The 15,621-nt window shown below is 28.9% G+C and overlaps 1 protein-coding gene across 1 annotated transcript in view; it reads left to right on the top strand.

Annotated features, from left to right (window-relative positions):
• Nucleotides 1-13,839: 13,839 nt before the first annotated feature.
• Nucleotides 13,840-15,621, top strand: part of LOC126838802 (neuropeptide Y receptor type 2-like) — a 96,308-nt gene continuing 94,526 nt past the window's right edge. Inside the window, exon 1 of the mRNA XM_050573514.1 lies at nt 13,840-14,116. The gene's annotated coding sequence lies outside the window, so the exon portion shown is untranslated. The remainder of the gene's footprint in view (nt 14,117-15,621) is intronic.

The following is a 15,621-nucleotide window of genomic DNA, read 5'->3' as shown; positions in this document are numbered from 1 at the left end:
AAAAACATCCAAATTATCGCCAAACATCCACCCAGAATGGAGTTCAAAATTTGTCTCTACTTTGCTTGCTTAGGGTTAATTTTAAAACTTAAGATCTAAAAAGAAGTTAGGAGTGGGGTAAAGATAATTGTTATATTATCACACTGTGCTTTCTGTGCTGGGATTTTTTACATATATTATTAATCATTATTAAAAACCATTATGTATAAATCTGTGATTCTATTGAGAAAGTAAATAAGCATGTCTTAAGTCTAAATTGTATATAATTGAACCAGTAGTAAAAAGCTGATAAAGCGTAGTTGAAGCACTAACATAAATAATAATGTAATATGGGCTGAAATGTTTGGGAGAATTGCAAAATTCTCTTATCAAAGAAACTTAACCTAGAACCTTGCAACTTTGACTTATCCCCTTTTTGGCCAAACACATAAGAATTCATAAGCAATATTATATTAACATAACAATAAAATAACTACGAGTAGTATACTGACACTGTGGTATAAGAAAGATAATAATAGTAGTAAATTAAACACACATATGACTACAAGTCATAACTTCGGGAATTATGTCGTGGACGATCATTGAGATTACTTTAAAAGATATAACATATTGTTAGATAAAATATTAATTTAGTTAATTAAACAATATTTAGATAATTAACTCAAAATTATTTAAAAAAGTATTGAAATCACTATATGTTAAGTTTCGTTTATGTAATTGAAGTGGATTATAATTTATAAGAATACGATTGGGAAGCGGGCAACGGAGTAGGAAGATTCAAATTGTTATTGGTATATTAGGATTCTGGTACACTTTCCCACTAGTACATCGTGAGTGTAAATGAGTTATATTTTATTTCGTTATCTTAATACTCAGAACAATTAATATTTTTGTTTCCCAATTAAAAATCAAACTTTTAAATGGCCTCTAAAAATGTATTATACATTTATAAATTAAAAATTAAATTAAATTTTTGCGCTACAGTTGACCGTTTGAATAATTGATTAATTTGTAATCCTTCATTCTATTGTTTTTGTAGAAATAATAAATCCAGTTATAAATAATATTTCAGTATTTACTAAACAAAAAGTGAATACATCAAAATATATGGAGTATATATTATGTATAATTTTTAATGTGATATCAGGTATTGTAAAATAGAAAATTGATAGTTTCACTATCTATTTTATTTATAACAATAATAAACATTTATAAAAATTATTTCTTAAGTATCATTGGCCATGAAAAGGTTAAGACGGTTATCAAATAGGTACAATATGGCGTCATAGAATTATATACGAGGTCATACCACGTAAAAAAACCTAATGTAATAATAGATAACCAATTTTACAAGGTGTTTGTCGCTGTCAAGATATATGCTTCGAAAATTACTTTAAATGTAAAAACTTATAATAAACCAAATACTACGATACAAATTTGAAGACCAGTAAAATAATAAAATTATTAAATAAACCCTTAACCGCAAAAATAATCCGTCAACAGCGCATACAGTAAGTGGGTTAAGGGTCTATTTAAATACTATATAATATATAACCAAAAGTGTTGCTTAAGTTTTTCTATATTGTATTTGGACACAGTTATAATAAGGAATAAATTAAATAGTTCGCTTAAGTTATGTATAATTCCAACATACGTAAACAAGAAAATTTGAACCCTCACTACTGGTGTTATTATAATTTTTCTATCACCAAACATTACCAGATATTCTACTAACTTATAATTAAGTATTACATAAATTTGGACAATTTTCGTTCAAGCACATACTATGTGTATTAGGCCATTAACATACTAGGCGGAGATTTGATTGAATTTTTGGTGGGGCTAGCATTTTTCTAGCTGCAATGGCCCGCAAGTGCTTCACACCCCCTCATCGTTACTTTGATGAGTGATGAAATAATTGGGAGGGGGGCTTTTAATAATGCTGGGGGGTCTAAGCCCCCGAAGCACCCCCCCCCCCCAATCCCCCAATCTCCACCTATAGTCATTAAAGTTGGCAGTTTTAGCAAACCGCTAATGTTTGAAACCACAAATTTATAGCAAAAAAAAACAATTGATTGGTTTAAAGATAATATGGGTCATAAGAACATAACTTGAGTTTTATATAAGTAAAATATATTTTTTTAATTTTTAATTTTTTGACCCAAAAAAAGTTTTTGAAAAATTAAAAAAAAAATATGGTTAAAGTACTCTTTGTATTTTAACTGTGCCAGTTTCATGTTGATATCGGCGGTTAAATTACAGAGTCTTGAACATAAGGTGTTTTTGGGTAATTATTTTTTTAATTTGTTTTATCATTAAGGACCTATAACGAATGTATGATAAAATGTTCAAACATTTTTGACTGTAGTCGTACCCACATAAGGTGATTTCGCGCGGAATGACCCTACGTAGATGCGTACATGAAACTCAGTGTCAATATTAATTGTTCTAAACCAGAACAACGTAAGTATGTGTAGAGAGTATAAAGTTTTGGGTCGTTACTACAAAATAGATTTCGAAGTTCTGAGAACAAAAAAAAAAAGAAACACAAAGTTTTTATTTTCGACACAACACAATGTAGTACACAAGAACCGAAAACTAAAGTTTTATAGGCCATTTGAAGACTATGACGTAAAATTGCCTCAATTAGACTCGGATAGACAGGTTATTAATAAGAAAGAATGCATTGTTGCTGCACAATCACTGTACAAATAGTTGTGGCAAAGAAGAAACAAAGACTTTTAAAATTATACCCAAGACATAAATCCTATAATGTTGTTTTACCGTTCCTTCTTTGTCTAATTACAAATTGAACGTTTTCTTAAACTTGTTAATAGTTTATTCCGAATAGTTAAAAATAATATTAGCCTTTTAGAGCAGAAAGTGGATAAGACTAACTTTTTTATTTCTAAAAATAATCAAATGCACAGAAAAATAAAGCCAATATCAATTTCAATTATTTATAATGTTACCTAATATTTATTACAAAAAAATGATTGTTTAAATTATAAAAATTGATTATCACTGCTCTACCTAGTATAGGCAATAACCTATACTATGGCAGGATTATAATTTATTTTCTAATTTTTTAACTTTCAACTATTAACTTTTCTCGTTTTAACTTCGACAACAGTAAGGTGTCTATAAAAGAACAATTTTTCGAAACGGGTTTTTTGTATCTCCTAATTGGTCACACTGTATTACATGGTTTTTAAAAATATTGAATGTCAAACAAGGCTATTACCATAGAATAGATATTCTGTCTATTACTGATCTTAACTAATTACGGAAAATTGTGGTTGATTTCAAAATCACCTAGCTGACGATGATGAAGATTTCAGAACTAATCATAATATTGTTATTGACTAGTGTTGGTTATTGTAATTGGTATTATACGAAGCACTAATTTATTATAGTAGTTTAACTACTATAACTATAACAAAAAAACAATTTTTAAATTTATTGTTATAGCCGTTAGGTAGGATAATAATAAAATATTGTTAACAGAAAACTATAATCACAACGTTGTTATCTTGAATAAAAATATCTATGATAAAGAACTAGTGAAAAAAGATTGATAACTGCAGGTTGAATATTAATTTCTATAAAATATAATTTTTTTAATTTGAATAAACTGTAATTAAAATCAATGAAAATTGATGAATTTTTGTAAAGAGGCTTAAACTAATTGACCGCTAAAATGATGTATTTACTAAATGTACTGTTGGGTTACACTAACTGACCACGTACAAATTAGTTTGCCTAAAAATTATTATTATGTAGTGGCTTACATCATTTGGCATTATTATGTCAGTGTGGGTTACATAAAAAAAAATTAAATGTTAAATTTTGATCAGAAAAAATAATGTGAGGATTACAGCAATTGGCCAAAATGTGTATTTCTATCTGTATAATCGATTGCAATCCGAACCTCGAAATCGAAAAAGTGAGGGTTATATACACATATCTATTGACCTATCATCCATCGATATTATCCCACAATAGTTTTTATTCTGACAAGTCAAGTAGTGTTACCAACGAGTAACTTCACTTTGGAGTAAAATTAATTGCTTAAGCCTTCTATTTACTTTTGCAAGTAGTACATTAAATTATACTTAAACTACTTTTAAGTTTTGATGGTTACGTCTATTGATCTATCAACCATCGATATAATATATATCATACCACTTACCATTTCTACTTGTTATTCACCAATCTTCGATAAGTTTTAATTCTATTAAAATTCAGTCATGCATAAGTATCTTGATTTTTTTTTAAATACTCGTGAACAAAAATGTTACCTTCCGATATATAACATATAAGCATAGATACCCAATAACGATAATGTACTTGTGTATAAATGATATGATATTTACTTTGATAATTATATTACATAACCAAACCGTATGTCAATCGTAAGCAAAGAATAACATGCTTTTGAATAATTATTATTAATGTGAAGAAAAAAACCGATTACATTTGTATCAAGTACGTACACATAAGTGTACGTTGTAACGGCTGTTTAATGTGTAGGTATGTAAGCAAAACGAATATAAATTTAGGTCACTGTTTTTTTTATAGCTTTGTGTCATACACTTGAAGAGACCACAGTCCTTTGAATGATGAGACGCTTATCGACAGTCAACCAGACAACTCTATTGGACACAGGGATTTTGAGGCTATAATCATATTATAACCCCCACATTTTATAAACATCAACATGTTTATAGCGTTATCGTTTCTCATGACTTTATAATGATGCGCCGTCATGAAAGATATATTATTTCTGCCAAAAATTCGCCTTTCTGGAAATTGATTATTAAAATAAACTCAATAAACAAAAATATATTTTTTAAACATAGGGTTTATATATAGTCTATCAGGGCGTAGCAATAAGTACAATATTATGAAGTAAGCGTAAAGGCGAGCTGCAGTGTCATTTCTCTAGTACATATTTTTAATTAATTCACTACCTACTAAACTGTCATAGTTGTGTCATAGCAGAACTGTCATAGTCTCAAACTATCAGTTATCATATTATTACATTATCATGATATTATATGGAATTTTAATTTATCTTATGATCTATATAATTGATAAAGATTAAATGTGCTGTGTTTAACAACTTATAAAAATAGGTCTTTTTGATTACTGCGTTGCTGAGTACAGGGCATATTATGATGTTACAGCTTTATATTTTTTTATTCAACGGTGTCCACATAATTATAGATAATGTTTATAAGGAAAACAGTATACTTTATCCATTTTAATATTCATTGAAAGTATTCTTGAATTGGAATAAAAACATATTTATTGTTATTAGCTTCGATGTAGAGTTGAGAAGAAACTTTTAAAATTGATTTTACAATGATGTATTTTTTTTTTTTTTACTATGCGCCGACTTCACGGGTTTGGCTTTTTATTAATACGGTTATTTTCTTTTTTTCTTTGCGATAAGTAAAAAAAAAAATGATCACGTCAATTAATTAGCCCCAAACTAGGTTTTTCAATAGATGACATTGTGCAGAGTGTAACTACAGAGATATACTACCTAGTAAATGACATAAAAAATGTATTTCAGAAAAATAATTTGATATTTCTGCTAAAAATAAAATATTGACAATAACTATTGAACAAACTATTGCATAGTGTTAATTTTAGGTTTAAGAGTGGTCTATTAATGCTGTTTGTTCAGCAAAATTTATCTGTTTTTTTAAATGTGTAAAATCTTACATCTTTACCCAATTTGCCCAGGTCTCCGCTTATTACTATAATGTAGATGTTTATTAATAATATAATACAATTTATTTTAAAATTTAAAAAATTATCTTTAGGGGCAGAAACTAATAACTTAATTTATCGTTCATTGAAAGTATAACAGGCCTAACGTAAGAATATATTTTCTTAAATTGCTCTTTAGGAAATTAATTTATTAACAAACAATATTTTCTTAAAATTATTTTAAATAGAGCCACATTATGTTTAAAGGATAAATTCCAATTAATATCGGCTATTCCTACCAGGTTTTCTGTATTAACTAGAGGTGTAACTAAAATTAGGATTTTTCAGATTCTCCAATGTGGTATTCAGATATTACAGATAGTAGAAACGGATAAAAAACATTTTTTAATTGTATAATCAGTTACAGTTTTATCATTACATCAGTTGTAACAATGTATTATCAGTTTATTAAAATTACTTTATATTTAATAATAAATTGTTTTATTAATTACAAATAACTGAAAACACTTGTATTGCTAATTAAAAGATAAATTTATTATTTAGAGATGAATAATATTAAAACTATTAGTTATATCATTTTTTAACATTTTATTTTATCATTTGCGGATTTCGAGTTATATGTATACTGAAAATTTAAGTAAGATGTTTTTGTATTTTGGCCACAAAAAATGTAAAAATGTACGTAATCTAAAGTTTGACCACTAGATCGCGCCACACGCACAAATTTCCTCGGTCACGTTCAGTATTATACAATCTATTATTTCTAATTCATTATCTATATTTTTATCTCTCATATCTTATCTCAAATTTAGCACCTCTAATATCTTATCACTAATATTATTAGTTAAAATTATTTTAAATAGAGCCACGTTATGTTTAAAGGATAAATTCTCATTTAAGATAAATCTTAATTAAGTACTCGGTTAGGTTCAGCGTGATGCACACACGCATAGATTTTCCGATTGACCCCCAGCCCAATAACATATCCATGTTAAAAAGTAATAGTTTAATTTTTAAATTTTTTTCCAATCATTACACTACTATACAGAATCAGCAGAGGCGTATTTAGGCACAGGCCCTCTAGGCCCGACCCTAGAGCGGCGACATTTGGAGGGTGGCAAATTTTAACATTTTTTTTTTTTTACTAAATTACATAATTAATTTTCATTTGATTAAAACAAATTTTACTAATTTTTTGAGTAAATAAATTATTTTTATACAAATTATACATTATAGCATCAACTATCACTCGCAATGGTCATACAAAATACTGAATAAGGTCAAGGATTTTATTACTATTTATCTATTATTCGTAATAATAGTTAAAACGATAGCTTAAAGCAGGGCGGAATGAGGAAGATTTTGTTTTTTGTTATTATAAGTTTCGTCTTTTTGCTGATCGTATGTTGGCTTTTTAGTTTATTGGTAGTTCTAAAAGATACTACGTTACCTCCGGTGTATGACAGGCAAATATAATCAATAACCGCCGCGTGAGTTTTTAGCTGTTTTGGATTGCCGTCACGTTGAACCAAGACATAACAATGAAAAAAAAAAAGGGTGAGAAAAGCTCATACAAACACATACATATAAATTACACGCTAACATCAGATATATATATATTATACATGTATGCGTGTGTGCAATATTTAAGCGTCACACCAATGCATTGACACGTGTGTGGACGGCAGAGTTCAGTCGAGACCAATTATTTCCCCTTTTCCTTGACCTAAAGAAAATCTGGATACTGTGTTCCTATAAGGCCTAGGATTTTCACCCAAATCACGTACCGTTCTATTTTATCCGTTTTTATTATACACCTTGTAAATGGTTTGGCGGTATGACGACCGTCTGGTACCAGGTGCGCGTACCGCACGGGTAACGCGTTTTTCCAAATTCTATTTGTCATGCCGGACGACTCGTGTCTGGTTTACGAACTGTTGCTTCAAAATTATTATTGTAATTACGCGAGCGTGATTTAAATGCTTGGAAATGTTAACTCTAATAGAATCGTATATTAGACAATTGTTTGTCCACGTGTTAATAACAAAATGTAAAACTCTATTACTTATCAAAAATATTTAATATCCTTTTAATTAACAGCCAAATTTAGCGTCTCCCTCAATAGTTACCATTTAAGTTTCGAATATTGATAAAATAATTAAGATAAAAAATTGAATAGGTATTGTCTAATATTGTAAAATAGCATAAACTAAACTGTCTTCAAAAATAATAACTATAAAGTTGCAATTATTTTAAAAGAAAACGAGTGTCTTACATTAAATTGATCACCCTGCATATTCTTAAACTATGTTTAATGGTGTTCTGTTCTCAAAACACCCGTGATTTGTAATTATTTATCTAATCCTAAGTTTATTTATTTCATATACATAGTATATTAATTGATGTTAGGTTTATAAAATTGTATGATGAGTATTTTATATATTATAATTGTAAATAGGATTATGGTAATATATTTGGATAAATACACGATTCAAACATTCGAATATATTTACTTTTTAAAAATCTTTTTCTATATATTTACGCCTAGTTTCTTTTTGCAATACTCAATCATTTTAGCCAAACAATATTCAGCATCTGACATCGTGAAATTCTATCTTATTATTCTTTTATAAATATGTCTAAATTTCACTGTGGAGTATTCTATTCCTTTGTAGGTATCATCAAAATGTTGACATTTTCTTTTCAATCCATCTATAACCTTGTAGACTGTAGTCTTTGACAATCTCTACACGGTACTTGTATGTTGGCAAATACACGACCATAGAATGCCTGAAAATGTTGAATGTAACAAAATGGCTTAAGCCGAAACTTAGTAAAACCCTATTATACTGCTTCAAATGAACTTTAACCAATGTCACAAGTTTAATTACCTTATGTTTAATACATACATAATAATATAAATGTTATTTCGGCAACTCAAACATTCCAGGCCCACTGAAACCCGCACTGGCCTTCTTGTTATTAAATTTCTTTAGATACACAGCGACAGATAAAACTAGTTAAGAACGAGCAGGATATTTATATACCTACTTCCATTTAAGTCAAAGAAACTATGTGCTCTAAATTAATGTGTTTTTCGCCCTTATTAAATAACCCATGTTTTGTCTTTGGAACTAAAATTTGCAGAACTATTACTGACAAGCTTAGTACCGCATGCCATTTATTAAAGTAGGTTATATATTGAGCATACATTATTGCGTATCATCTGTCTTGGAAAAAAAAGTGAAGAGTATCCACACTTCATGCAGATACATCAATACATGGATATGTCCTGCCATCTAGTATCTCTAATATCTTAACTGTAATCCACTATCTCTATTAATTCACCTCCATAATCCTCCTCCATACTCCTACAAAATCTTCCTCCATACTCTTCTTCCATGGTCCTTAAATAATGATTATGACGCCAACACTGTGACACTATACATGTCGCTCAAAACGTGACGAACAAATTTTCAGAATGACAGCCTTAAGACATATCCATGTCAACTTTCTCGAACTTTAATTTTAAGAGGACGCTACCCATCCGTAATTTATCCACGAAAAATGATTTTGCGGGGGACAAGAATGTGAGAGCTGTATTTAGAGTAGCCGTATACGATTTTTAGAATGGATAAAGAAGAACTTTATCTACGAGGTAGCGTTTTTAGTTTTTAGATAACTTAAGCACAATCAAAATTATTCATTCGTAAATATTCTTTATTTTTTCCTTTTTTAATTTGATTATAAAAAAATATTACATGTCAATTATTATTTAAGGTGGACTCTCGAGAACAGAGAAAATTAAATAAAAAGTTTACGTTATTTCTTCAACTAAAAAAATCTACCAACAATTTTTTTAGAATTTCTAGTGATTCTTTAATGTCCGAGTTCAGACCTTTCCATAATTTATTTGAATTCGGTCAATATAAAATTTACATACCGCTTTAGAACATTCCGGGAAAACAAAGGGACCTTCTATTATTTTAGTAATGTGAGATCAATGATTGTTAAAAAAAAGGGTTTTCTATTAACCAAGTTTGGCTTTAAAGATTTTTCATATTTTTTTATCTGTTATCTCTCTTCCGATATTCAAATTTTACTCTTCTTTTTATTTCATGACAATGGAGATGGCTATATAATAGTTTATTTCATCTCAAACAGCAATAGAATTATTATTATTATTTTCTTTTATTAAATGTTATTTAAAATATGTATGTTACACAATACACATACACGTCATGTATTTTGTGTGTTCCTGTTCATTTTATTTCATAGCCACTCCTAATATAAATAAAGTTAATATTAGGACGGAGTTGATAATTTATATCACAATGTAAAAAAAAATACTCTATTTTGTCTCAAGCTTAGTTTAATGTTAACTGCAACAAAAAAATTGAAACCATAATAATAGTTTAAAATTTAGAACACTACAGTATAAAACAATATAATATTAAATAGAATAATATAACTGTAAACGTTTATATACATTCGTGTACTTATTTTGCGTACACGTTGTGCCTTACAATGTACCTATATTGAGGAAACAAGTAATATTATATTTTTGTAATCGTAGTTATTCCTTTATTTCCACACTGCGATAATTATCTTAGTAGATACTATGACATAGTAAAGCGCTGCTGTATAGGTATAGAGGAAAGTTGTTTATTCGTAATCAGGGCCAGTCTGTTGTGAGCGATGATAATGATGACAATGCCACCGAACTATGCGTACACCAAGGTGTATTATTTTATGGTAGTAAAGAGTTTTTCAAATAGTTTATTATTTTATAACTTGTTTAGAATTTTAACACTACATTATCTGTGCAGGTATTATTTTAATCTGAACAAAAACACTTCGTTAGCTCAGTGTAAAGATTCACTAAATAAAACAACAGACTTAAAAGTATCTAATAGAAAATGAAAACAAAGTAAATACTATAGTAATACAACCTAAATATTTAAAACTTTAAAAATTTAAAACATGGCCAAGAAGTGTGGTACCAATGTTGTTACATACCTAAAAGGAGATCCCCATAGTTTGCTGTCGATTGAATGGTATTTCTTCAAAAACTATCATTTTGCAAATAATGCTGCCATACTATTCCGATATCGCAAGACAAAGTTTATTAAGCAAAACTTATTTAAGTTGAATAAATAATTAAAGATTGTTAAACATGTAAATATTATTATTAAACTCTATGACCATTACTGGGAACATTTTTGGGTTGATGCTAAAAAGTTGAACTTTTTTAATGATTTTTATTATATAATAAGGACAAATAAAAATAATAGTATAATAAAATAACCAAACTAGGTTTAATGTATATTAAGCAGTAGACACAATTCGTGAAAAATATCTCTCATCGTGATTATAAATATATTATTTGATTTACGTGTCCTAAAGTAGGTACCTAAATAGGTATCTTATACAATATTTTAGTTTGAAAATGTACGTTTTAATATTTTATTTTGCTAAAACTTATTTTTCATTACACTTTTATTATGATATGACTTATAATATTTTATGAAAAATTGTGCATAAAACTTTATTGTAATTTTCTACGCTTTTTTAAGTGATGACAATGACATTTAATCTGTATTTTCTGACATTTCTAATAACATACATCTATTTGATTTCATGATCGGTGACATTATTAACATTGTAAACATTGTAACATTGTAACATTATTAATAGCTAACATAAATAAAACAAAGTTTGTGATGAAATGACATACTGAACATATTTTTTGCCTTTTCGACTGTAATAATTGCCAAATAAATAAAAACAATTATTCATAATTAGTTGGAATTGTTTAAAAACTATCAAATATCAACAAGTAAAATTACGCTATCGTTTTACCATAAACTTTTTGTCGAAATGAAATTTAAAAAAAATATTGAAACCAATATGTATCATGTAAGAAGATGATAAATTACCAATTATTATTATAAAACGGTTGGTACATTTCCTTATCACTTATATTTGACGTAAAACGTCTACAGAATTACGATTATATCTAATAGCCTAAAGTAATTTCCTGAAATGCTGTTAAACTTTTGATTTTATACACAGCATTTCATTTGCTTCAAACTTTTAGGTCCGTTGAAATGTCTTGCCGCAAAGTTGTCTACCATTGCCTGTCGCCTATTCATTTCTAGTCTCAATTACACGATCGACCGCACCCGAAGGAAGCCTGTACATTTTGCCGCTTTTGTCTTGCAAATTCAGCGTTTTGTTATTGTTATGCACACAGCAGTTCTAGATTTGTATTCTCCTGACTCCCTCTGACCATAAGCAAATTTAGCCTTTCTAAAGAAGTTTTTGCTTATAATGCCGTCAGGCTTGATGGGTAATAATTAACAGAATATATTAATTTTTGAGTTAACAAAAACTAGATAGCGACTGTACGATTCTCTGCCCTATTACTACCATTATTATTATTCCCCTGGATTTCCTCTTTTTCGGTTAATGTGCCTCATTAAATAGGACCCCGGTTCCCGACTCCCAGTATTATCATAGTCTGTTGTTGTATTACTTAACTGTTGTCTGACGAAAACAAATTTTACCCCGACGAAATAATAATACTATTTTAGTTTTTTATTAACTGCAAATTTCGATAAGAGCTTCATTAAAATATTGACTAATATTGCTTGACTCAGAAGTAACAAATGAAGGGCCGAGGGGAAAAACGATCATTACCACTCGTAAATTTTTTTCTTCTAAAATTTAGATTAATAAATTTGATTGTTTTGTAATTAAACTAATCAATAAAGATAGTTAAAGAATAATATTATTTTATGTGCGTTATCTTATACTAAATCTCCTAGTCTTTTTGAATTCTGAAACTTTAAAACAGCAATACTGAAAACTTTGGGTATGTTGACTATGATCGTTTTTCCCCGCAGCCCTTCAAGTAGTTTCACGTATCGATGATTAAAATTAAAAATGTTGTTGATACGTTTTTGTCCAAAATATGTTTTTACTATAAAATCAGATAAAAGAATAAATATTTGTTAAAATATAACCAATACTTAAATCGCTAGATAGCGTTAGAACATACGTTAAATATGTAAGCAAATGTAAAAAGGGAAACTTGACACTCTCCTGTAAAAATGTTGTATTGTACGTACATTTTTTAATAATTCCATCGATAGAAAAACATTTCAAAATTTGAGTAAAAATAGTTGGACTATTAGGTACTGCAGATAAACATTTTTTGAAATCAACACCCCCCCCCCCCCATTAGGTATTTTTTTCTTATAATGCTTAAACGAGTGATTGATCTATACTCTGGAATGTATATCACTCTACACCCATTTTCAGTATTAATAGTATAATAACCGATTGGGATTTAGTAAGCATATTGATTGTAATAAGCTAAAAAGACACATTTGTATGCCGCAATACACTTGTTAAGAATTCAAGTAATTTTAAGATTACTTTATAAAATTTCAGAACGTCTAAAAAGCGGAAAATAATGTCAAGCCAATTGTGGACTAAGCGTTTCCATAGTAAGTTGTCATGTAAAATCTCTAGAGTTGGGATGTTTGACTCATAGATCTCTAATCAATAAAATTGGTCACCGACGGCTCTATCAAATTGAAAAGTTATAATTATTTCTTTTTATACCAACATTACCAACATTAATATTGCTCTCGACCTCGGCAATGGCAACAAGTTCATGAAACTATTACTCCACTTAGGTTAACTACCATTTTAGTCGTACACTCAGATAGGTCGGCATAAAAGCTTTAATAGTCATTAGTATGCCGTGTACAACATGTATTTGTAGATAGCGACAAAATATCATTGTATAATATGTATAACGTCTAATTGTATAATAGGTACATCGTCTACATTCAACAATCATATTACTCGGCGAATAGCACTAATACAGAACTAATTGAGAACAGTTTTTTTTTTTTTTTATAGTTATTATCGTCATTATTATTGTTGTTATTTTTTCATTTAACGATTTTTTTTAATTTTCAGCTGATTATTGCGTGAGTCGTGGTCGTAGCTGAACGATAACAATAATATAGTGTTCCTAATATACTAAGGTATTGTTACAGAAGCTATCAGTAGAAACTTCAAGATCACCTGTTTGTGTTGCGGCGCGCACGCGTTGTTCGTCAGTAGCGGCAGCGTTAACGGCGGAAGGCCACTCGCGCCGTAAGCAGTCCGTACACGCCACTTCCGCCAGCCACATGTATGGGTCCTGTGTTACCGTCTTGTAAACGCAAACACACTTAAATATGTACAAATTGTAAAAAAATACAATGATACCGAAATCGTACTAGCGCGTTTGTACACGTTAGTCCAAAACGGGATGTTACCATCCGTCTACATTCGAGGGCCACGTGATGCGCAGGTAATTTAATTTTTTTTTTTTACTATTATCCGTCAATATATTCAACAGGTAGTACGGTAAACAAAATATTGCAACGATATTCAAGCAATAAATTCAATTTTAAGCGAGTTAACCAATACAAACTGTGTTTGCTTATGTTTGCCGAATTAATCCGATTACGAATCAAATAAGTAGAAAGTGTTGGATCGACCTCCCTGCGATCATTGAAAAACGCCGGTTTTTGTTATCTATATACTTTTTTTTATCTTAGAATTTTTTCTTTATGACAGTTTAAACGTTATAGACAACATGCAATAGTATAATAAGTAATAATTAGTATTCTAAAGCGTATAGTTAATTATGTCAATTGCTGATTGACAACGGTTATAGTATAAAGTGGTTTGACAATAGTTCATTATTATATGGCGTTGACAAAATATGCAATTTAAGCATGAATGCACAAATGTATAACAAAACTCATGGTCGTTTGAACAAACTTTGTATAACAATTTTATATTTAAAATGTAAATAGGGTTTAACCTATAGTTTCAGTATTATTAAACCACCCTTAAATTTTAAGTATAGTTGGTGTGAACGGTCATTAATCTTTTTTTTTTTGTTGCTTTAGAATTTATACTTATTTTGTATCAGCTTTAATCTCTTAAATACAGTACATATAATAATTAATTGATAATATGTTTATTTGACCAATCGTCTGTTAATATGTAAAATTTTAATTTTAAAATTAAACTAGTTGAATTTAATTTGGTGATGTCATTGAATATAGGAAACGACAGGGCTAATACTACCCCTCTCCGTCGCTCTCTTTATGATTAATTATTGGATAAAATTCCAAAATTGTATGCATTTATCCAAAATAAACCTGAACATTTTGTTTTACTTCAAAAGGATATTATGTACGTTTTGTCGCCTGAAAACAATAATATAAATAATTGTATTATAATGATTTCATCTGTATTATTTAAGTGTTTACAATTATGCTTCTCTCTAGGGTGACCTCTGATTAAATATATTTTATGTTCACACTTTTTGTTGAACTGTTTTATTATAAAAGTGTTAAGCCAACACGTAAATCGTAATTTTAATAAACATTTAATTCTATATAACTAACTTTAGATACATATTATACAGTGTTACGTGCTTATTTTAATACCACCTTTACATTAACTTATTAGAAAACGACCATTTATGACCTATGTGTAATGTGTACGCACATAAGAAACTTCTTTTATGGGAATATTTTCTTATGCGAGTACACCGGTACAATCTCACTTCTTAAGTCCTAGCAGTAATATTTACATTAAACTTAATAGTAGGTATGTTCATACGTTCCGCTATCATAACTTGTGTGGGGGCTGGAACAAATACGATTAAATATTTAGATAAAAATATAGGATATGAATCAAAATAAGGGTATAATTGACAAAACTAGAGTATAGAACAAGTTAAGGACAAGGACGATTATATATATTTTGTAAAACTGCGCCCATAAAGTTATTCGGAGT

The sequence above is a fragment of the Adelges cooleyi genome, unplaced genomic scaffold, assembly GCF_023614345.1.
Source record: "Adelges cooleyi isolate 19-005CV unplaced genomic scaffold, UGA_ACOO_1.1 ACOO_flye_CR_arks_rails_tigmint_CR_PRNA_30, whole genome shotgun sequence".
Classification (NCBI taxonomy): Eukaryota; Metazoa; Arthropoda; class Insecta; order Hemiptera; family Adelgidae; genus Adelges; species Adelges cooleyi.
The sequence above is the reverse complement of the archived record's forward strand: the minus strand, read 5'-3'. Positions and strand labels throughout refer to the sequence as shown.